The sequence below is a fragment of the Acanthochromis polyacanthus genome, chromosome 5 (genome assembly GCF_021347895.1).
Source record: "Acanthochromis polyacanthus isolate Apoly-LR-REF ecotype Palm Island chromosome 5, KAUST_Apoly_ChrSc, whole genome shotgun sequence".
Lineage (NCBI taxonomy): Eukaryota > Metazoa > Chordata > Actinopteri > Pomacentridae > Acanthochromis > Acanthochromis polyacanthus.
This window is the reverse complement of record NC_067117.1, coordinates 43,939,603-43,945,959: the sequence shown is the minus strand read 5'-3', so window position 1 is coordinate 43,945,959 and position 6,357 is coordinate 43,939,603. Positions and strand designations below refer to the sequence as shown.

The window sequence follows — 6,357 nt, the reverse complement described above, 5'->3', positions numbered from 1 at the left end:
ATTTGTTTTGTCGGTTTGTGTGTTTTTGCTTTTGCAGCGTTTCTGTGAATGCATTGTTTTTTTGTTGCAGCATTTCTCTGTTGCATTTGTTTTATGTGTTTTGGGGTTTGCATCATTCCTGTGTTTGCAGCGTTTTGATCGTTTGTATTGCGTTTTGGCCGTTTGTATTGCGTTTTTTTGTTTGTGGCGCGTATGCCCTTGTCGGCCACCGTACATTTGCCATCTTAAAAATGTGAAAAAATAATAGCTTAACTGAGCAATGTTTTCCATTAACTAGTGTCACCAAATTACCAAATGGAATTGATTTCGGCGATCTACATGACTTTAAGTTACTGTAATTGTGTCGGGTTTTTAGTGTATTTTGTAAGATTTGTAACAGTTTTTAAAAGAGAAATGTGACTTTTACTAGGGGGATGGATATTGTACTCAATGACATTTGCCATCTTAAAAATGTGAGAGAAAAAAATAGCTTAACTGAGCAATATTTTCCCTGAACTAGTGTTACCAAATGACCAAATGAGTTAAGCTTTAAAATTAGATTTATATTTGAGAGACTCAATGCTGAAACAATACTTGATATGAAACAACATAGGTTGATACTCAATATCTGATTAATCTTAAGAAATGTTCTCAATTTTTGTGTAATTTACAGTAAATTAAACACATTGAGTGTAAAAAATATATTTACAGTTTTACTGAGGCAGTATCTATCAGGGCATTATTTTTTGTATGTGGTGTAAGATCCACCAGGCATCATCAACAATGAAACAGAACCAGGACAGGGTTTTGTTTATTCCTCCACCTAAGCTCTGGAGTCCTCGCTCCTCTGCAGCCACAGGATGGAGACGGGTTCTCCTTTTGATCAGCGAAGCAAGAGTGATACCAAGATACCATGCCAGATGTGGGACATGCCTGGCATGGATGTGCGACGAACTAAGTCAGCAGGAGGCGATGCCGAGAGCTGACTTTAAAGGATTCCCCCCAATGCAGACCTCCAGGATGTGTATTGAACCTGTCTTAGCAAGAGACTGGCTCAAAAACCCAAGCACCATCAAGCCTCAAAGGAACCAAATTGAGGGCAATAAAATTCTGACTGATTCCTGAATCACAGAAGAGAAGAAGCTCAGAAACTTGGAGGATCACTTCAAAGACATTCCATTCACAGACAAAGGAACTCTGGACTCACCTCAAAACTAACAAAGACAATCATCTCCCAATTCTGGACAAAACTCCTTTTATGTACATTCATTTCATAGAACAAGTGAACTTTTTAATGACTGTGTGATAGATCTACCTCTTGCCTTACTTTTAATATTTTATTCCTCCTGATTAGTATCAATGTCATAATTTTAACCTGTCTGCCGATCACATATGAGCATGTTTGGTATCATTTTAATCAGCTATCTGTCAGTAATGCTCCTAGATAAACCATGTTCACCAAATTTCAGTATTTTGGAAAGTTATAGAAATTACCTGAAAATGTAACTCTGTGGGACATCTGGACCTCAGCCTTCCCTGACAGGGGATGTACCAGACCCCTGCTGAGTTAATGATATGCAAAGGCACCCCTTTAAAAGACCACATCTGAAACCACCATTTTGAGTTCTCCTGAAAGCACCACTCTGAGTTCTTTTGAGTCATTTTGAGTTCTCCTGAATTTTGAAGTCGACTTGCTATCCATCACTCTGAGGCTCCACTCTGTCCACCGTTGTTCCGACCCACTTCCACAGGCTGACCGAACCGCACGCATCATCGTCACCTTCATCATCATCATCAGCAGCACGCAAGTACCTTTCAGTCACTGAATACTTGGTGCATTCCTCTAAATTCTTAGATTCCCTAAATTCATTCATTTGGCAAATTTTCACATTGGCATTTCATAAAAGTTACGGTTGCTTTCAGGTGTGGTCTTCTAATTTCTTCCTCCCAGAGCGCCATATTATAACGTAATATTCTCCCAATATTGTGTCGTAATATTGCACTCTGTTCCTTTCCTTCCCCGTCATTAACATTCTGCTTAGTGTTTGTTTTGTGTTAGTGTTTTGTGCTTGTTGTGTTTGTTGTGCTCGTAGTTGATAGACATCATTAATCATAGTTAGTTGTTGTTGTCTTGTTGTTGTTGTTAGTAAATAAATGTTTTAGTAACTAAATCCAGTTGACTCAGTTGTTTATTGTTCACATCTTGGTCCCTAACTTGTATTTGATTTCAGCTACCGAAATTCTACTCACATTCATTATTGAGCTAAAATACTTCCCTTGATTACTTTATGAGGTTTTTCTTGTCTGCAGCAAGAGATGCTTCAGATGCTGATTATTATTTTTAGGCTAACTCAAATATTTCGCTGGCCGAAAACTAGTTAGACTACTTAATAATTCTGCACAAAGTAATCTTAACCCCAGTTACAGAAACATTATTATTATAATCTTATGGTTATAATTGGTGGAGAAAACCCTGACAAAAATATATATAAAACATATATCCAGAAATCCTACAGTGGATATGCAATTTTATGTCTTCAAATGGAATATTTTAAAGAATGTGATTAAATTTACTGTAACAGGACAAACTACTACCCTGTGATATTGTTTTGGGCCAGATAATATTATTATTATTATTATTATTTTACCATATAATACTTAATTTTGAATAAAATGTATTTAAGTATTTAAATTAAACTATTTAAAACACAGAAAAGTTTAAATATTCTCAGTACTGTAGGGAAACTTTTATAAAGAAAGCCTTACCATTACCTGTGTGGCTCTATGTAGAGCCAAGTTGTCTTTTTACACAGAATAAAAGCATAACAATAACCATACTTTTACATAACCACAATATTTTTTGTACTCTTTCCACCCCTGGTATTGTTGATTTTGGGACAGCAAAAATATTTTCCTGTGTCTAAGAGTGTAAACAAATTTTGCAAAACCACACATGTTAATTTTGATATGCTCTTACAGAATAAATGTCATATTTGTATTGTGTTTTAGCTGTATGTTATGCTTTCTAATTGTAGACCCCTGCATATAATAATCAGGCCTTGGCAAAAAATACTCTGCCATTTTCAGAATTTGTCCCAATTTACTTGTTTTCTTGTTTATAACTTTACTGCATGCTTGTGCTTTACTGTGTACATAGGAAAATGAAGAAAGGGCTCATCATTTTTCCTGGAAAGACGCCTGTGTCCTTCAGGAGGGGCCCATCAGTGTAATAATAATATTACTAATAACTTTTTAGTGTGACTCAGCATTCAGCTACTTTTATGCTTTTATTTTTTTGACCATTTCGTCATTTTAACTCTTTATATTCTTGATTTTTTCCATTTCCAGAAATTATCATATTAATTACAATTATCATTTATTATCAATTATCATCAAATAGCATTCCTCATTTCTTTTTGCTCTTGTTAATCTTTAATTTTATCAATTTTGTAACCCTGTTTTGAAAAGTGCTGTATAAATAAAGTTTATTATTATGATAAAGTTTATTCAGAGATTCAGCAGTTTTTTTTAACAAGAGATCTAATATTGTTGTGAGAATCTATTAAATTATCACACAGCAGAATGTTATTTTAAATGAGAACAATTTAATAAACAGAATACTTGAAAACATGTTAAATGTCAGCCACAGTGGTGGGAAGGCAGCACAGCAGATGGTAATAATGACTGTCATTGTTCAGCTCAGTGTCTTTTTTTAAGCATGTTTCAACAGCCTTGGTTGTCCTTTACTTTATCCTCAGGAAGGGTGGGGCCACCAGCTGACTTGAAACAATTCACAGATCTCTGCTCAACATGTGGATAACCTGCAACAACAGATAATATTCCACAGTAATATTTTACAGTATATTGCAATTGTAAAATTACACCACAATGTACAAAATGCATAATTACATATGTTTTCAATGTATTCTTAAAAGTGAGCAGGATTATAGAAAACACATTATATTTACTCTCTGTACTGTAATTAAGTAGCATTTTGTGTAGTTATGAGTATTTTTGTAAAATCAGTACCTTTGCTTAGATTTCAGTTATTTCTGTGTGAAACATAAAACTTTACAATTTTTAACAGAGTCTGAACGCTTTTTAAATGATAAATCATGTTATTGATCAATAAACTTATTAAAAAATTATACACAAAGAGTGGAATGGCTATAATACCAAAAATGTTAAGACTCGACCCTGGTGTGACTCAGCAAATAAACCACAGAATGTTGCAAAAGACTTTTATCACATATTCAATTTGACTGTTTATTTACAAAAGCACCCTAATTTACAAATGCAAAGCAATGATGGCACATTTTGTGCACTATTGTAAGCATGAATTAACCTGTATTTTCTTCTTTAAACCTTATTCATATCATGATTATTGAATTATACAGTAACAGAATTACTTGGCAGTTGTTATAACATAATTTAAGTACAATATATACCTTCATATGCCTTATTTATTTTGAGGTGCAAATATTTTTGCATGACTTTGTGCATTGTTGTTTTGATGGCCCATGAATGTCCTTATAACAAATACTGATTAGCAAAAGTGGGCATAGACTTAAGTTTTGATGCCTTTAAACAAACGTTGAATTGAAATGGGTGTGTGATTAAATGTGTCGGCAAGATTTTGATGCCTTAGTAAGAAAATACTAAATTAAAATGGGCATGACAGTTAAGCTGTTATGATCTTCTTTTGCTGTCTTGAGAAGATTGGAGCTTAATTCTTGCAGGTTGAGGTGATGAAACTTAAAACAGAAATATATCTTTGTTGCCCTTTCATAAAAGTGTACAAAGACAAGACGAAGGTGCTGAAAATATTCTTCCATCTGTAATGGTCAGCGAGTCCAGTGAAAATATGAATATCAACAATATCAATGAACCCAGTGTCAGAGAATCGAACCTGACTAACATCACAATATAACCCAAACTACGGATTGTTATTCATGTTTTATTGAACCAACATAGGAAGCAGTGAGTGACCATGTATCTTATCAGAATAATGTTACCTGTGAGTAAAGCATTGTTTCCGCCCAGTTTCGAACTGGGGACCTTTCGCGTGTGAGGCGAACGTGATAACCACTACACTACAGAAACCAGTGGCAGGTGATGTGTTCAAGGACGTAGGACAAAGCTGCGATCATATCACAAGGTCACATTTTCAACCGGTTTTCATCCCGACGAGCAAAGATGTGACAGTACGAGTACAGATGGGGGATTAGCTCAAATGGTAGAGCGCTCGCTTAGCATAAGATGGGGCCCAATCTTTGCGCCCCCGGCACACGCGAAAAAGACGCAAATGACGTTAAAAGGAGGCGAGTTTTCACGGAAAAGTGAATGGAGGATGCTCCAGTAACATTTGAGCATACTACGGTTCAGAGATTAAAAACGACGTGTATACCAGAGTCTGATTCGATCCCACGATCTTTGTTTGAAGCAGACGCTCGTGCCTGTAACAATAGGAACTATTGTTTAGTTCCATGTTGACACACGGACTTGTTTTTATGTGACACCGCCCGAGTTATCAGACCGAGCTGAATGAACCTTTCACGCCACAGTTTTATTAAAGTCTATCACCCGGTTGGGTTGAAACAGTACTAAGTGTGTACGCTTCTTGAGAAGATAGAACAGACTATAACAGTTCCATTCTTCCGCGACATTGTATCCATTATATAGTCCCACCCAATAGAGCAGATTCTTTCATCCATAACATTTCAGCTATGCAAGATATATTTGCTTCCTGGATTGTTTAACAATGTTACACTGTTTTGACAAACTGTTTCCAAACCTTTATTTGTCAATAAATATAACGTTTATTTGGCAATAAAGTCTATATAATGTGTACTAGGTCTAGAGAAGTGACTGTGCACAATGCAAATAGTTTAAAATGAGATATAATTACTGTCTAGTCAACTTGAAGCATACATATTTTATTATAAATTATTTATTTGAGCCTACTATTTGTTATTAATGTAACAATAGTGTAAATGTATTTGTAATAGCCTCTGAATGAAGCTGAGTCAGAGTTCATATGAGGAGCATGCACCTGCCCTGACCTTCCTCTGACCCCCAGGAGCCTGGTGTTCAAAGACAAGCTGCTGTGATTTACAGTGCCCCTGACCTCAGTTAAGTAAACACTGCACACTCCAGTCTTCAGGCAATTAAAAGCAAAGCGATGAATAGGAATCTTTGAACAGCATTTATTTACAAAAACAAAGTAAAGACATCACACACTTCCCCAATAACAACAATAAACAATGTGGAAATATAATACAGTATACTGAGTAATATAAATGAAATAAAGACAACACCATGCAAACTATATACAAATAAACAATATCAACAGTATTTACACATAGTTATGGTTATATT

General features: G+C 35.3%; 1 non-coding gene across 1 annotated transcript; it reads right to left on the bottom strand.

The window, feature by feature from the left end:
• Nucleotides 1–5,009: 5,009 nt before the first annotated feature.
• trnav-cac (transfer RNA valine (anticodon CAC)) lies at nucleotides 5,010–5,082 on the bottom strand. The gene has a single exon. It is a non-coding gene; the product is annotated as a tRNA-Val (tRNA).
• Between the last annotated feature and the right edge of the window lie 1,275 nt (nucleotides 5,083–6,357).